Source organism: Parasteatoda tepidariorum, chromosome 8 (genome assembly GCF_982258835.1).
Source record: "Parasteatoda tepidariorum strain Cologne lab strain chromosome 8, Ptep-v5.0, whole genome shotgun sequence".
Lineage (NCBI taxonomy): Eukaryota > Metazoa > Arthropoda > Arachnida > Araneae > Theridiidae > Parasteatoda > Parasteatoda tepidariorum.
This window is the reverse complement of record NC_141762.1, coordinates 107,060,830-107,079,468: the sequence shown is the minus strand read 5'-3', so window position 1 is coordinate 107,079,468 and position 18,639 is coordinate 107,060,830. Positions and strand designations below refer to the sequence as shown.

General features: G+C 30.9%; 1 protein-coding gene across 14 annotated transcripts in view; it reads right to left on the bottom strand.

Annotated features, from left to right (window-relative positions):
- LOC147806650 (transcription-associated protein 1-like) overlaps positions 1 to 18,639 on the bottom strand; it is a 70,598-nt gene that overhangs the window by 31,540 nt on the left and 20,419 nt on the right. Inside the window, exon 1 of one of the 14 annotated variants that reach the window (XM_087149229.1) lies at positions 490 to 643. The exons of the other annotated variants lie outside the window; for them this stretch is intronic. The gene's annotated coding sequence lies outside the window, so the exon portion shown is untranslated. Of the gene's footprint in view, positions 1 to 489; positions 644 to 18,639 lie in introns of those variants that run through there. 14 annotated transcript variants of the gene reach the window in all.

The following is an 18,639-nucleotide window of genomic DNA, read 5'->3' as shown; positions in this document are numbered from 1 at the left end:
CGGTTCCCAGCAGATCACCGAAGTCAAGCATCACTGACTGCGGTCAGTGTGCGGGTGGGTGACCACTTGGATCAGTCTGCGTAGGGACCGAGGGTGTGCGGTATTGGTCCTCGTTAAACTGTGCTACCGTAAAGTGCTCGACTTCGCACGTAGGTCGTCGGGCTACCGAAGCGGGGGTGCCATTCCCTCTTCAGAGGATCAAAATTGTGATGGCATGTCTTCGGATCATCCTCAGGGATCTTTCCCAGACCGTCGCCAATAGCCCATTGTGCAGCTCTAGTGCGACGTAAATGAACAAATCAAATCAAATCAATCATGCAGAGTTGACAGTTAATAATTAGTGGTATCAACAGCCAGTTGTGCTTTTTAACTTTTGTGAAATTTTTTTATAGTAAAAAATGCATTCATTTTTGTATTAGTGGTACACAGCGTTACGAAAAATTTAGAAAGGGTACACAAAAGTCATAAGTTTGGAAAACACTGACCTACCTACACGAACTCCGAGCTTCGCGGTTCCACATTGTTCCTCACCCTTTATCTGCAGGAACTTACAGCTTCTTGACTCCTTGTTGGTTCGGGTTGCTTTCGGCAGCATTGCTGCGAAAGATTATTCACACTAAATACGAAAAATTCGAATATGTGAATGGTCCAAATTTTAGAGCCATCTGCGTTGACCAGCTTTGCATCATAGTTCAACGCTTCCTTTGAATTCTCAGCACTAGAATTTTAAATTCAAGTCGAAGGGTTAAAAATTTTTTCAGACCTGCTTGCGATGGCGAGTTCATCTGCCAAACGAAACTCATCGATTCAAGGTTCTACATAGTCGTCCACTACTATGAATCACCTCTTTACGGTTTAATGGAATAAAAGCCGGAAATGGCTATGCTGCGCTAAGTACAAGGGTATAATTTGAAGAAACATGTTATCTAGCATAACTGTTGAACAGTTTAATTACCCTGATGGTTATAAAATATCAAAATTGTTCCTTTTTTATTTTTTTTCCTTTGTCTCATAAGAAGCACATAATCTATATCTATCTTGGTAAAAACGTGTTATTTAACATTAATGGGGTAATTGGGATAATTATAAAAACCTGAAAGTAACCTTCTTTTAGCTTTTCTTATTCTCCCATAAAGAACACGTGGTCCAAATTTGAGTATTTATTTCGCATTAGTCATAATTTTGATAACTCATAAAAATAATAATTAATACCAATTACCAACTTGTGTATATTATATTTTTTCCTCTGTCTCATAATCACCCCTTAAATACAAAATATCGAATTTAAGCTTTTAAAATTTTTCTGTTTACCCTAAATTTTAACTTCCTAACTTCCCGCGATGTGAGAAAATTAAGGATGAAAGAGGAAGAGCATTTTATTATATACCGATATTATAACATTCGGTATTACATATCATGCATTATACATCATGTATATGGATTTTCACATTAAAAATGTTATTTCGGAAAAGAAAATATAAAATTTGATTGAAATGTATATGCGATGTTTAAATAATACCACGATTGCAATTTGAATTATTCAAAGCATTTGCTTTTTCTGCGCTATGTACAAACACGCTATACATACACATGTACATTATATGTACATTGCGCTATAAAAGAAAAGAAAAAACGGAACACCAAGAATAACTTTTGATTCAATGATTGAATTTTCACATGGTAAGACTTGATTTTAGTTGTTATACTATACCGTAGTATATATACTATATGCTACTATACGGTATAGTTAGACTATACCGTATAGTAGCAATCTGGAAAATATGCCAGGAGAGCTACCGAAAGCTTGGATTAATGTTAACTTTGCTTTTGCGTATTTCTCCCTATTAGAAAAACCTTTTTTTAACGAATCAAAATTTTTTCACATACAATCGTAAAATTCGCTTTTGCTAAGATAATTCCACGAAAAAAAATTCAATTTTTAATAATTATTGGTTATTAATTTACGTGTCAGGGTCGTTTCACCAAATCCCTCTGATTCCCCCTTCTTATGGACGTCACCATACTATCGACCAAACCATAGACTAGATTGACAGTTCAGTATGAGCCATGATAATCGCCAAGTGAGGGAAGGTTAATGGAAAGGAATGGCTCTTTCGTAAAGAATGACCAGTATTCGTTTGTAGTCGTCTGTCGTAGAAGGTCCAACAAGGGGTCAAGCCCAAGTTTGAGGCCCTCCGAAAGAGGGCCTCAAACAAATTAAATCAAAATATTTAAATTAAAACGAATTTTATACTTTACATTTTTTTCTCACATATTTTTCAAATGTGTTTCTAAGAATCTAAAATCACTAATATTGATACCATTATGCGCAGATTCATTTTAATGTCAATTTAAATCGCATTTTTTTCTGTTATCGATGTATTTTGTACAGTATGGTGCAATTTACCACACATTGTAAGCTTAAAAATTACTTCTGCAATAAAGAAAAATAGTTGTAGCAGTCACCGTCATTTCAAAAAATTTCCACGCTTTTGACTCTCATAAAGTAAAAATTATTCGATAATAAAAAATTGAACTTTCATGCACATTTAACAAAGCATTTAAGGAACATTTTGATATGAAAATGTTATTTTTATATGCATCGATTGGGTTTTGAATCATTTAAATGTTTTGAAAATAAAGTTATAAGTACATTTTTTGCATCCACGTATTTTATCTAAGGATATGATGCCCCGCTTTGCGGGAACTTCGAAATGGTTATGCCCGTTAAATTGTAAAATTCGAATTTTTTTTAAATTGTTACAGAATATAATTTTAGGAACAAAAAAAGGTCTATTCTAATCAGGGCACTTTATGTTAATATATATTGCAAATAAATACAAAGAAAGTTTTAAAATTTATCCTTATGATTCCCATTTCGCTTCGAAGATGCTTTCAAAGTGAACATCTATGTTTGGTAAAATGCTAATTTCTCCATTTGAGAAAAAGAGTGAGTTCCGTCGGCTTAAAAAATAAAATTCAAACAAATATAGCTAAATTTGTAATGATTTTTCAATTTACAAATTTTAAATTTGAGTCCGAGAAACGAATATTAACTAACTTACATTTTAAAAATAAATGCCACATATGGCTGCTGTTTGTCTGCCTGTGTTTTCGTTTCTCTGCAGAGCTGAAAGCAGACTTTTCACCAAAATTTCCGTTTTGCCCTGTATGCCATATTGGCATACGCCTGCACCGAATAACCTTTCACACAGTTAATTAATTATTGTTTACCACATATCAATGAGAAACACCTTTTTCTTCTACCATTTAAATTTGCTTTTGCTTTTATAGTTAAGAATTTTAAGTCGCAAAAATAGACAAAATAATAATTAATGAGTTAGGAGACCAAATTTCGAAAAGTATGAGTTTTTATTTTATTTTTCAGGATTTATTTGACCGATTTTGCTTAAATTTTGTATTTTGACATTTAAAACTGCATTCTTTCAAATGATGAATAAATTTTATACCTTGGATTTCTAAAGTTTTTCGACTTTCATTAAATAAAATAATAATAAACGTTTACTAAAAGTTATATTTTACATGAAATTAACTTTAGAAAAACGAATTGGAATTGGTTGATGTGATTGGAATTTAATGCAAAACTTCTTCAATTCGCTTAAAAGAAAATTGGGGATATAATGAACTACGAAAAAACTAAAGTTAACATTAAAGGGTCCAAACTTTCAAACGCACTCCTAAAAAACTGTTAAAACAATATTTCCTGATTGAAGCTACTATATTTTAAGGGCCAGAAATCCTAGTTCGTCGAAAAAAGGTATGTTTAATCAGAGAAAGTACAAGTACGTCCTTATGCCTTATTTCCTAGCTTAAAATATCGTTGGCACAAATTAATTAGTATATTTGACGTCACCCTCTCGAACCATTAAGAACGAGTCCTAGAACATGAAGATCCGAACTTTAGATCAAAAGTTATTCCAGTGGGTTCATTTAATTTTTGCGCACTGTAGATTTATTTGAAGTATATGTCAATATTGCTGATAATAGTAAAAGATTTTTTCATTTTTATATAGAAAGGTAATTTAGCTGGTGGTTATCCTCATATATATATGCTTTGAAAACTTTATGGATTATGATTGGAAGAGGAAAATAATGTTAAATGATGTTCACTTTCTATATTAATATCGGAAATAAGTAAATAAAAGCGTCTTCTATTTTGTCATTTTTCGTTAATTTTAATAAAAGAAAAATGCATTTTCCCCAAAGCCGCTATTGCGGAAAGCTAATTTTTTTAAAACTCGTTATAAACAAAGAATTTCTGTACCTTAAATATTAATGTTTTTAAGGTATCGTAAGAACGGACATCTCGCAATATGAATCTCGATATATCAAACTTTAAGTGGATGGGTGCCGCAGTTGGTTTGTCGCCGGCCTTCTGAGCCCAAGTCTGCGGGTTCGATCCCCGGCCCAGACACCGGATTTTCGGGATGCAGAAAATCCTCAGCGGCCATGTCGTATGAGTATGCGGCATGTAAAAGATCCCTGGAGTGCTTTATTGGCTCTTGGCATTTTCGGCATTCCTAGTGCACTTTAGCATCCAATTAGAGTCTCGGTGCTGCCATCTAGTGTGGCAGAAACTAGACGTCCAAATTAACATGACCAACGGTATCTCACCCAGTGTGGTGGTCCTGAAAGAGTGGATGCCACCCCTGGAGAACACACTAGGTCTGCTCATCGGCAAGACCGATTGTGCAGCTCATTGGAAATAAAAAAATATCAAACTTTCACTGTACTTTAATTTGCAAAAATACGAAAGGAAATTTTGGTTTAAAGAATAAATATTTGTACCAATGGAAAGTGTATTAAAATTATACTAAACTAGTTTTGATATATGTTGCTAAAAATTTCCAAGAAAAAAGTTACTATATTTATATTTTATTTAAATTAAGAATTTTTTAACTGTTTTTTTTTAAATTTTAAAACATATTAAATTTAATGTGTATTATTGACTACTAATGAAAAAGGAAGGGAAGGGGAATGCAATGTATGTACATTTACAAAACAAAAATAAGTTAATTCTAAATGATTAAATGAGAATATTTTTCATTTCATACAAAATTCTTGTTAAATAAATAAAAAGAATTAACTTTTACCAAAAATAAGTGAATAAATATTAACAAAAAAAAATTGATTAAGATTAATTTATTGCAAGATTTAAGGTATTAACTTTTATTTTAGTACTGGTGTTAATTCATACATATGAATTTTGCTCTTAACACTGAAACCAGCAGTTTTGCTATTTTGAACCTAACTTAGAGTACAGTCGGCAAAAAAAAAAAAGATATCACCCTGAATAACTTTTGTTCTAATGATCGGATTTTCCCGATTTAAGTGTCAATCTTAATGGTTCCTGGGGGTGACCTCAAATATGCTAATTTACTAGTGCTAACTATTAATTAAGTTACGAAATCAGACACAAAAACGTACTTTCTCTGAATAAACATGCATTTTTTTTTTACATATTTGGAATCCTGACCCTTAAAATAGGGGGGGTAGACAAAATTTCGAAAAAAAGGGGTTGTAAATTAGGTCGCAATAAGGATTTATATATCTGGCGATGGTTTAAAAATATGCCAAGTTACCTCGCCATAGAAGGGGAAATAATTTATAACAACCATAAAGAAACTGAATGAATGACAAGATGGGAAAAGATAGTGCTTCTCGTTGCTAAGCAACCAAAAGAATTTTTCGCGTTGCTTTCTAGGCTTTTTTTTTTTTTTTTTAAATCTCCTTTAAAAAGGAAATTTAAATAAATTAATAAATTATTTTTGATTCTCCAAGATTATAGAATCTTTGACTTTTTATCTGACATTATTTATTTTTTTAAATCTGTTTTAATGTAATTTGTAGGACAGTTTTGAATTAAAACCAATTTTCATAAGTTATCATAAATTTATGAAGAGTTGTAGGGTTAAATGCTTTTGCCCCTCACTTCGAGCTTCTTAGGAAAGGAAAAAAAAGTGATCAAGCAAAGGTGGACCTGAAAAAAGATAGCTATTCTGATGCATAATCGCAAAATTTTATAGAAATCACGGTATTTATTTTCGATAAAATTGTAAAACTTAATAAAGTTTATATGGCATTTTAAAAGCATTTTGAGATATATATATATATATATATATATATATATATATATATATATATATATATATATATATATATATATATATATATATATATATATATATAAGGTAGGTAGGAACTAACTATGATAAACTATTCCTAAAGCCACTGGACGGAATAGTTTGGATGTATGACCTTTTATACTGGATTAGTTAAATATTTTTTAGTTACTTTTTAATATTTGTAGCCTCTTAAAATTAATTTATTTTTAATTGTCCAGTATAATAAACAGTTTATTTATTTATTTATTTAATTATTTTTATTTTTGTATAAGTGGAATGGGCTCTGGTTCGTAAAGAACCACCCCAAATGAATGCAGGTGATACGTGTATACTTTAAAATTATGTAAGGTTGTATGAATGAAGAATAAAATCTATAAACGGTTTTCTATTCCTGTATGCAGGCTCTGATTTTTAAATAAGTCACCCTATGAAAGATGGATATGTGTATTCTGTAAAATTATGTTAGATTTTATGAATGAAGGGTAAGTCTATAAACGGCTTTCTATCCTGACAGACTGACTTTTAAATTAATTTCCCTATTAATGATTTTTTTTTTTTTTTTTTTTTTTTTTAAAGACTGCTAATTTATTCAATCCGTTAAACATTTTTATTATTATTTCAATTTTATTACCTTTTTACTAATTGTTTCTCATAGATGGCAGCACTAATATTTTACCTAAACATTTTTTTCTTCTTCTTCGATCAAATGTTTTTTTTAATTTTATTATATTCGATTCAAGCTATAAGCAATATTTCACATCTTCGCGATTTTTGTTAACTGTTTTATTATTGTACTTTTAAACCTAAACCGCGTTTTAATTCACGCCGGTAAGTTTGATTTCCTTTTACATTTTTCTTTTATTTCATGATTTTTACAACATTAGGTTTTTGCGATATCGACACATATAAAGAATAATTTTTATCTTAGGATAATTATTCTTTATTCAGAAATATCGCATTATTTATGGCAATTAGATGTGTCTTGACAACGACTATTTGCCTTTACCATTCTTGTTTCTCTACCATTTAGTTTTTTATTTTTATTTTATTCATGTTTTTCATGTTAATTTGTGTATATATATATATATATATATATATATATATATATTATATATATATATATATATATTATATATATATATATATATATATATATATATTATATATATATATATATATATATATATATATATATATATATATATATATATATATATACATATATATATATATATATATATATATATATATATATATATATATATATATATATATATATATATATATATATTATATATATATATATATATATATATATATATATATATATATATATATATATATATATATATATATATATATATATATATATATATATATATATATATATATATATATATATATATATATATATATATATATATATATATATATATCAATATTATAATAAATAAAAACAAAAAAAAAACACGAAGAAAATTACGAGTTGATGTTATTTACACACTCCTTTCGTTAGTTCTTTAAAAAACATGATTAAAAGAAAATTAGGTTTATAATACCCTTAATTAAACAAGAGTAACAATTGTTACAGTTTTTACAATACTTTTTCAACTCTGACACTCTTTTCATGAGATAACTTCTTTTGCCAACGATTTTGTCCCTTTTTTTTTGTTAATTGAAACCAGCTTACGCATTCTTGTAATTTTTACATTTTATCTTTGAAATTTCAATCTCGAAAGACAAGCATGAAGTGACGCCTAGTCCAAAGAATCTAAGTTAAATAGTTGTAAGGCCGATTATTACGAAAACAATTAACTACTCTGGTTCAATGAAACAATTACAGTAAAACTTGTGTAAGTTGATCACTTCATGTGCATTGTTTTAGTGGCCAACGTAGACAAGTGGTCAACTTATAGAAGGGGTGGGACATTGTTTACTTTTTCGTTTCCTACATGTTGCTATACATTTAATTTTTTTTTTACTTGACTTAAAAATTTGATTTAGCAAATGGCCAAATGAATATCTCAAGAAATGTGTTTAAACCTAAACGAACTTCAATTTGTTACACAGAAATAATTTTAATATTTAACTAACTTTTTTAAAAAAATTATTTTGTTAGTTATGCATGTGAAGTGTTTAATAAAAATAATTTCTTAAAATATCAGAACACGAAAACATTGAAAACTTTTACAAAACAAAATTATTTTAACACTTCAAAATTTATTCTGTTATTACTACACATATAAGCCTATTTGCTCACTATTGCAACTGGAAGAGCAACTTTTCAACTAACACACCTGTTTTCAATGAATGGTCAAAAGCTGAGTCCCTACAGTTTCCCCAGATGGTCAACTCACAAAAGGGTTTAGATTAGCTTTTTACACTATTTCACCAAACAAGTGAAATATTAACATACATTGCAAAATGACAGAAACTTTTCTGAATTTTTTTTTCTGGTCAACTTATGAGGGTTTTAGAATAGAATTTCATAATACTCCTAGACAAAATTAACTTATTTCAGTGGTCAACATACAAGATAGACAGGTGGTCAAGTTACAAAGGTTTTGCTTCTTTATTATGTAGGAAAATTTCCGTTCTTGATAATTGAGGTCAACTTATTCAGATGTAAAACTTACAAGTGTGGTCAACTTGGCAGGTTTCACTGTATAAATAAATCATTAATATTCTTGTTTTTTTATTACGAAATATTAGGAATTTGTTTACATAATTTCTTCAAAACGTGTGTTAAAACTATGATTATAAGTTATTTAAGAAGAAGAAAGTCAAATGGAGTAAAAGAACAATTTTTGAGATGATGATTCTAAAAATAGCACGTTTTTCTAATCTTTTTACAATTTTTTATTTTAGTAGTTGTTTAACAAAACAAGGCATATCAAACATTTTCCTGATATAGCAATATTTTTTTGAACTGTGCAAAAGTTGAGAAATCATACAAACAACTTTTAAAGCAAATATTTTCAACTTCTTAAGACAAAAGGGTTAGCGCACAAGATTTTCTTTGAATGTTGAATTAAAATTGCATGCCTATAGTTTTTTTGTTCATTTAAAAAACAAAACAATCTGTTAAATTTTTCCCCTGTGCGCACATACGCATTTACTTTTCATTACTCGAATAAATAAGAAGCAATAAAAAAATAAAATTAATAATTTATCTTCATTTTTCGTAAACAATAGTATTTTTAGTAAATAGTCAGCTGTTCTGCTTCGAATGATATTGTGTGTGATCAGTAGAATATTTTTAATTTCTTAACAAGATTTAATTCTCAGATATCTGGCAATAATTCTAAGTTTTCTTTCAATAAGAACTTAGCAATAATTTAAAAAGTAATTTTATTTTAAAGAAAAACATAAATTAAAGTACTTAAACGATTGATTAATATATTATTGGACAAAAATATACATAATAGAATTTAAAAAAAATTGCATTAAAATTCAATAAAAAAGTTAGAAAAATAATTCTGCGAAACACGCACAGACAGGTAATTTACAAATTTATTTTAAGATTAAGGCGATATATAAGATGTAAAGAAGTTTTAAAAAACTCTACTCTAAACTCAGCTGCACGACAGCCCATGGAGGGCCAAGGCCTACTGTGCCCATCTCAGTTTTCTGGACCTAGGGCTCTGGGGTGCAGGAGCAGATGTTCCGTTCAGGTGGTCAGCCGAACGCGGAACCCCCAGTGTTTAGTTCCCAATCATGCTTGGTACTTATTTATCGACCCACTGAAGGGATGAAAGGCTGAGTCAGCCTTGCCCGGCCCGAGGAACGACAGCGCGAAGCGCTACCGCTCAGCCACCGGGCGAAGTTTTAAGATGATTAAAAATGTTGACTACGCATTCGTATTAATAATTATAAAATATATATTCAAGAAATTGATAAATATATTATTCCAAATCTATGCATACGTATGTATATTATTGAAATTGTATCAGTTATTGAAAAAGAAAATCAAAAATTAAAAAATAATCACATTAAGTAAGCACAATCTGGTGCATAATCATATTCTATCAGAAGCACGCCTTTATAAAACTAGACATTCGTTGAATAAAGTGTTTTTTATTCAAAATGCTTTATTTATAATTTCTTTACTAAATTACAAATAAATTATTAAATGACTAAAAAGAAACATCGTATTTTATAGTTTGAAAGAAATAAAAATAAAAGGATTAGCAAACGATTATTAGCGAAAAAAATATGAATGAAATTTTACACTACGCGCGAGAAGTCAAGTTCCTCGCAAGTTTATCACATTTTAATATTAATCGCCCCATTTAATCATTTTTTTATTGTCGCCAAATTATTTTTTCAAAAATAATTAATTTTAATTTTTTTCAGCTTCTAATAAATAAAAACAGTTGAAAATTTAGATTTTTGTATTGAAAAATATGTAGATTATTATGGTATAAAAAAATTCTTACCTTATAATTCAAAATTTTTTCATCCTCAATTTAATTAAATAATAAAAAATAATTAATAATTACTAAAAATTATTTTTTTTATGAAATTATCTTTGGGTAAATGAGTTTTATGAGTGGGCGCAATTTTCTTCAAATTGCTTCATTAGTTTTGAAAATATGACTAAAAACGTAAAAAGTGAAATTAACATTAACGGGTACGAACTTTGGATCGCTCTCCTGACCAAACTATGGGGACCATATTTCCCAGATTGCGGCTACCCCCTATATTTTGAAGCTTAGAAATCCAAATATGTAAAAAAAAAATACATGTTTATTCAGAGAAAGTACGTTTTTGTGTCTGATTTCGTAACTTAATTAATAGTTAGCACTAATTAATTAGCATATTTGAGGTCATCCCCGGGAACCATTAAGATCGACGCTTAGATCGTGAAAATCCGATCATTAGAACAAAAGTTATTCTGGGTGATATCTTTTTTTTTTTGCGGACTGTACAAGAGAACTTTTTGTAAAGTTTTACGACAAATTCACTTTCATGGAGGACATCAGAATTGAAAGAAGCTCACATTTGTTTTACATTTGTAGAAAGGAAAGAAAAAAAAAACATGAAAATGGTTAGCTCGAGGGCAAGATTATTATCTTTACTAATGCAAGTATTGTATGTCGGAACTGTACAAACCAAAAACAGTATATGAATTAACATGGTAATTCGAACCCAAGTCTCATCAGTAGGAATCAATTATCAAAGAAGACATATCGACTCTAGAACATTTATTATTTAAGTTGAAAAAAACAACAGAAAATTTAATATGCAGTATTATAAATTTCGCTATAATCTAAACGCGCTATATGTCGATTAAAGAAGTTGCTGTGCAGTTTTGCCATTCCTCCATCGCGCAATTTTGGAGAAAGCGGCGTCTATAACGATACAAAAAAACTAACAAGTAAATAAAATTCGGCGTAATAGAATAAATTCTTATTTTTGTCGCTTTTTTTTAAAAAAAACATTTCCTCGACAGGTAGACGAACTTTTCGAACGAGAGCAGAGATTAAAATCCTGATTTGTATGTCCATTTTGTTGATCCTAATTTTCTTTATTATATTAAAAAAAAAATTGTGTCTTTTCATGATTAGAAAAACTGTTTCTGATGGAAATAGCACTTGCGCTTTAACTGCAGAATGAATGAGGTCCTCCTTATTGAAGTTCATAAGACAACTTGGTAGATATTACAAGTCCATTTTAATATTTTAATTCGTGTATGAGCTATTATAATTGATATTATTAGCATATATAAGTATATACGCTATTTAAGAGCAAATTAAAAAAAGAAAAAAGATTGACAGATCAAACTTAGTTCTTCACTACTTCCAAGTAATTTAAAAATAAAATTCTTTACATTAAACGGCGTGACGCTTAACAAAATACTTTTTTTTATTGAATGCGGAGAAAGTGCATGCATTATTATAGTCAATCTGAAAAAATGTGGCAACATGAATACGATCATAATCACCTAGAATAGCTTTCTAGTAGGTGTTGATATGATGGGGTAGGAGCTAGGACAGTCTTCTTGTCTCCCCCCATCTCTCAGGGAAGTTGAATAACTTTCTATATGAAAACAAACGAAAGACTTGTCTCTCAGAATTTTCTGAGGAAAAGTGAACAGGAAGTTGGTGGTAATGTGCAAGTAAAAAGAACACATTTTCGTCTTTAATTTATTCTCATCTACAAAAAAAATAACAAATAAAAATTAAATAAAAAAGCTAGATTTTTTTTAATAATGTAATATTATATTTCTTTTCAGGGTTTTCCCGACGACATTTAAGCAGTAATGTATGATACATTTTAATACGGAAGGGAATACGAGACAAATAAAAATATGTTATATCATGGCAAAAAGATGCAAATAAAGAAATTATAATTTTATTGGTCTATTTATAAAACTGCTACTTTAAAAAAAAATTTAAAAAAATTTAAAAAAAATATGCGGGTGGGTGACCCCTTGGATCTGTCTGCGTAGGGACAGAGGGTGTGCGGTATTGGTCCTCGTTAAGCTGTTCTACCGTAAAGTGCTCGACTTCGCGTGTACGTCGTCGGGCTACCGGAGCGGGAGTGCCACCCCCTCTGCAGAGGATCAAAATTGTGATGGCATGTCTTCGGATCATCCTCAGGGATGTTTCCTATACTGTCGCCAATAGCCCATTGTGCAGCTCTAGTGCGACGTAAATGAACAAATCAAATCAGCTACTTTAAAATAGGTTCTAAAGAATTTATTCAGAATCACATGATATACATATAAATTCCAAATGGAAATATTATAAACATAAACACTGCAATTATTTGCAAAAAAGCCGACGTATATAACATAAAAATAGAACAATATAGACTAATTAACAAGATAGATTAAGAATAGATTTTAGCGACACCTGTGCTAATAATCTAGACTGACGCGGACAAAATAAAACTTTTTTTAAAGATGTTTAATATACATTCTTCAGCATATGTATATATTATTAGAAATTTTGACACATATGCAATGATTTAAAATTAATACGAAAGTTCTCATGCATACCAAAAAAATATAAAAAATCATTAAAGTGTCCGCCAAATGTACCCTAAAATGCAGTATTTGATATTAATTAGAAAGCAAGGGAGAAAAATGTCTATCTCAAATAGACAATAGTGTACCTAAAAAGTAGTTGCTGTAGTTGTAGTTCATTTACGTCACACTAGAGATGCCCAATGGGCTATTGGCGACGGTCAGGGAAACATCCCTGAGTATGATACCAAGACATGCCATCACAATTTCGATCCTCTGCAGAGGGAATGGCACCCCCGCTTCGGTAGCCCGACGACCTGCAGGCAAAGTCGAGCACTTTACGGTAGAACAGTTTAACGAGGACCAATACCGCACAAACTCGGTCCCTACGCAGACTGATCCAAGTGGTCTCCCACCCGCACACTCACCTCAGCCAGTAATGCTTGATTTCGGTGATCTGCTGGGAACCGTGTCGTAACGATCAGTCCACTGCGGAACACTTAAAAAGTAGGCCAAAAAGAATATTCCTAACCCTTTTCATATCATATTTGCGTCACTATCGATTTTAGCGACACCTGTGCTAATGGTCAAGGGCGACACGTCAAACACGTCCCTACAAAATCAGCTATTTTTACCTTTTTAAGGGACTTGCGTCTTCACCTCACTAAAAATATCGAACCGAACGTTATACTGATATAGTTACTTGATTGTTCCGTTGATACTACTTTTTAACGTAAAAAAATATTTATGGGTGTTTTTTTAATTATTTAATTAAGAGTAAATTACTATTAAATTTAATTTCCGTTACCGTATTTATTTTGATTTTGACCAATAGACTGCGATTACGCTCCGGGATGAAAGTATCGAGTTAACGTACACATTAATTTAAAAAAAAAAAAAAAAATGAAAACCAAGCAAATTTAAAGCTTAAAAAACTGGATTTTCACAATGGGGGGTGTTGAAAAGATTTTTCCCCCTTAAGGGGGCGGCAACGTTAAAAAGGTTGATAATCTATGGTCTATTGTTATATAACACCCAGATCTAGGTTAATATTAAGGGGAGATTTAAGGCAATATATATATACAATATATGAGCAACAATTTTTCCACTAGATATGCATTAAGAAATGTACACATACATTCTTACATATTACCCCATATTCTGCCCCCCCCCTAATTGGTTTGAAATTATTTCCTTTGGTATGCTATATTATAATTTATATATATATATATATATATATATATATATATATATACACAGTATTTAAGCAACAATATCTTTTTTTTTCCTCCAATGGCAGGCACTGAAATTTTTGAATCTTTGCCTATACTATGCCAGAATTGTTGCTCATTTCGCGTTACCCAGTGGGCACCTGTGAACCAAAGTCACGGAGGCGAGCAACATTGCCCACGCCACACTGCCACAACCCATTTATAGGGTGGGCCACATTCACACATCATACACACATACAACAGAAGACAGCACAAAGAGAGCGAGAAGCATCCATTCGAACCCGCAGCCTATGGCTTCGCAGTCAGGCACGCTAACCGCTCGGCCACCTGGCCGGCGCAACAATATCTTTATTTTAACGTTTTTTGTAATTAACACAGTTAGAAAAGTAAAAAAATAATACTTTTAGGTATACGTTTCAATTCATAAAAATAAATACACAATTGTTTTTTTACTAAATATAGTTTTTTAATTGTGAACTCAGGACCCACGGAACTAGCAGTTTGTGGCTTCGCACCACTTAACCCTACCAGTCGTATCTGACAGTCTGATTTAGAACAAGTTGTGTATGTGGTATGTTATAACATAACTCTTGACCGAGGAAAAGCTATGGTTCAATAGAAATTATTATGGGCCATATACATTAACCCTAACAAAATAAAAGTGACGCTTTCCTGCATCTCCTTTAATTCCTCAAGAAATACTTAATAGAATATTTAATTATTGTTTAGTTCATGCGATTTCTCATACTTAGCAGATTTAAAGTATTCAAAAGTTAGGGAGACCCTGAACCATTAAAAGTGTGAAATTCCAACACATGCCATTTATGAATTTTGAATTACAAAAAACACTTAAAGATTAAATTTATAATGTGGCAATTTTAAAAATATATTAGTTTTAAAATTCATTTAATGTCATTAAATTTTAAACTGAAGTTATCTAGTCTATCAACGGATGAACCAAACTTAGTTTGGCAATCTGACTGGTGTAGCATAAGGGGGGAGGGATACGAAAATTATTTTGTCTTTTAGGACTGTCAAAATACTGATGGGTAATGGAATAACAAAGACGAATTTCTATTAAAATTATTCCGCATGGTAAGCTTAAACTTTAAATGTAAGTACGCTACATTGGAAACATGCATTCTGTTGAATTTCATGAATTTATCAATAAATCATTTTTGAAAGCTTATTTCATGTCAATCAACCCCTTAACTTGTCCGCTCGTGTTAATTCGAGTGCGCTAAACTGTGCACACTCCCGATAATTCGAGAGGCTTTGTATTTTATGTTGCTTTTCACACTCGAATATAATCGAAAATTGAAAATAACAATGTGAAAGCGAAGGAAAATAATCCTTTTATTGATATTTAAAAAAAAAAATCTGTACGTTAACTACCATAAAAATAACTATATAGTAAGGTTTTTCCCCTCCCGATTTTATAATGGTAACTCCCTAATAACCTGTATTGTTACGTAATTTATACTCAGTGGTAGATGGATCATGGCTTAGAGTCCTCTTACCGTTAGGCTAACTATGGGAAGGTTTCCTCTGCATGCAACGCAAATGCGGTTAGTTGCATCAAAAAGTTCTCCTCGAAACCAAATTTCTCCCAATGCTTGATCCAGGAGTTTCCTTGTCTTCTAGGTTGAGCTCTAAATTTCAAATTACGAAATTGAAGATTGGTAGCCGTATCTTCAGATCGGCTGTTCACCAACGGCTATAAAGTAAAATAACATGCAATGAGCCGTGGTGGCTCAGGGAATAGAGCGTTCACCTTCCAATGAAGTGAACCGGGAGCAAATTCCGCACCCTGTTCGCACCGACCATAGTGCTGACAATCGACAGTGGTAGACGGATCAGAGGTTAGAGTCTCCTTACTGTCAGGCTAACCGTGGGAGGTTTTTCTCACCATGTAACGCAAATGCGGGTTAGTTTCATCAAAAAGTCCTCCACGAAGGCAAATTTCTCCCAATATTTGATCGAAGAGTTCCCTTGTCTTCCGGATTACAATAAAAATTTCAAGGCTGCGAAGTTGAACATTAGTAGTCGTAAACCCAAATATTGTGCCGGCTGTTCAACGACGGTTATAAAAAAATAATAATCTGTAGTTAGAGCAATGGTGGCTAAGGGAATAGAACACTCGCCTCCCAAAGAGATGCTCGGGATAAAAGGCTACGGAGTTGAACACGGTAGTCGTAAAGACAAAAATTGGGTCGGCAGTTCAACAATGGGCTATAATATAAAATAACCTATAATTGTCTTCGTTACTATTAATTCATTTTCTTGTCTTCGAGGATAGAATTTTGCATTCAAACTATTTAGGACTAGCTAAGAGACATAAATATTTACAAGAAATCTTTTCCTGTTGATAATGCTAGCAAGTAGAATTTATCATCGTTTTGCCTTTAAAACAATAATTTATTGCAGGCCGAGTTGTTTTTCATAAAAAGGGGGTGTCTATTCCTTCTTATGAAACCAAATGAATCATGCGGTGACAAACAATTTTTCTAGCAGATCATAAAAATTGAACATCCTCGGTGTTTTGTCTCTCGATAGCTCTCAATCTTTAAATACATCTCAAATTGTGAAACCACAGATGGACTGAATTTCTTTCACATTTTTATTTCACTCTCTCCTCCACAATTAACACTCTCGGTCTCTCTTACTTTCTTTCTTGCGATTACAGCCCGGCTTTTACAGTGGCTAGGCACAACATGCCACCCGCCTTGACAATTTCACAAAAATAAACAATATTCAACAGATACAAACGACAGACATAAACTACAGTGCAATATCTAATACAAAAATCACTTAAAGTTGGTTAGAATTAAATGTATAATTTCACAATTTACAGGTCTTTTATCGATACCTTTGTTTTTGATGTCACCACTCTAATTATATTATCATCGCCTGGGTGAACCTTAATTATTTTAGCAAGATTTCAATACCCTTGAATTCAGTACCCAATTCAGTACCCTTGAAATATCCTCACCTTTCACTAAAACCACTTCATTTTCTTTAAACTCTTCGCTTCCCTTACTCCATTTAGGTCTAGTCTGCAGACGATTTAAATAATCTGTTGAAGAAATGAGTTGAATGTTCGACCCTCTTTTGATAATAGCTATCAAACTTTACTCTGCTAACAAATTATTTCTGTTCAAAAATATAGTATTCATACATTTTCTGGGTATTCCTTATAGTTTTTTTTAAATATTTTAATGTTAGAAAAATATCTCAATGGTTGCCGTCATCATTTTTTAATTTTAGTTTTCAACTTTTACTGTTAAATAAATGAAAGCATATAAGAAAACGTTTATAGCATCATTTTGTCCGATATTAATCTGAACTATAAAAGTGTCCTATTTTATTAATTGGAATGTCTAATTTTAATATAGTTTCTTATTTATAATTGTAATAGTAATTTTTTTTGTATATATTATCACTAGGAAACAAAAATCTTAAATACTAATTACTAAAAAATTAATCTTCGAGCATATAATAATGGAAATATTACACTCAATCATAAATACTTAAGGTTAAGGCGTTATAATTAAAACATAAATATTTTGAATAATGACATTAAAAAATATATTATTAAATTGGACGAATTTTTAAGCATTAATAACTTTTACTTTTAAAGTTCAGAACTTCATTTCTTTTTTTCTTTTTTTTCGGCCTTGTACATTTTTTTTCTTTTCTGTTTAAAGCTATAAGGCGGTATCGATTTCAATGGCGAAATTAAAAGTTCTTAAGCGTCTCAACAAAAAACACGAAACATAATGCTTTAATTCACCGCATTATAAATTCTTCCAGCACATTTTATTATTCTTTTGACGTCACCTTTATATTTTCTGAAATAAGACATGGAAAATCGCGTTTACTCATTTTGTGTTTCATAAACAATTCTTGCCGGTTGCTATCGCGCAAGCTCATATTTGACTACTACTGTAAAGTTTTTGCAATCAGATGAGAAGAAAATCACCTCAAATTAAACAAAAACTATAGAAAACAATGAATGCATTGAAATAAGTTTTAAAAAAATGCTAGTTATATGGGAAGCAAATTATTTTTAAAGAGAGATGTTGTGCGCCGTGACGTCACTGATTGAAATCAGAAGCTCGCAGCGGCACGAGTCTCTTCAAAGGAGTGACCTAGCCTTTCTATTGTCTCTTTAGCCCTGCTTGCACTAGGCAAATCTGCCATCACTTGGTTTTTACTTTTAGAAATTACCTTAAGACATTTAAGAATTTTTTTTATTATTCTCTTAACAACTACCAAACAACTACTA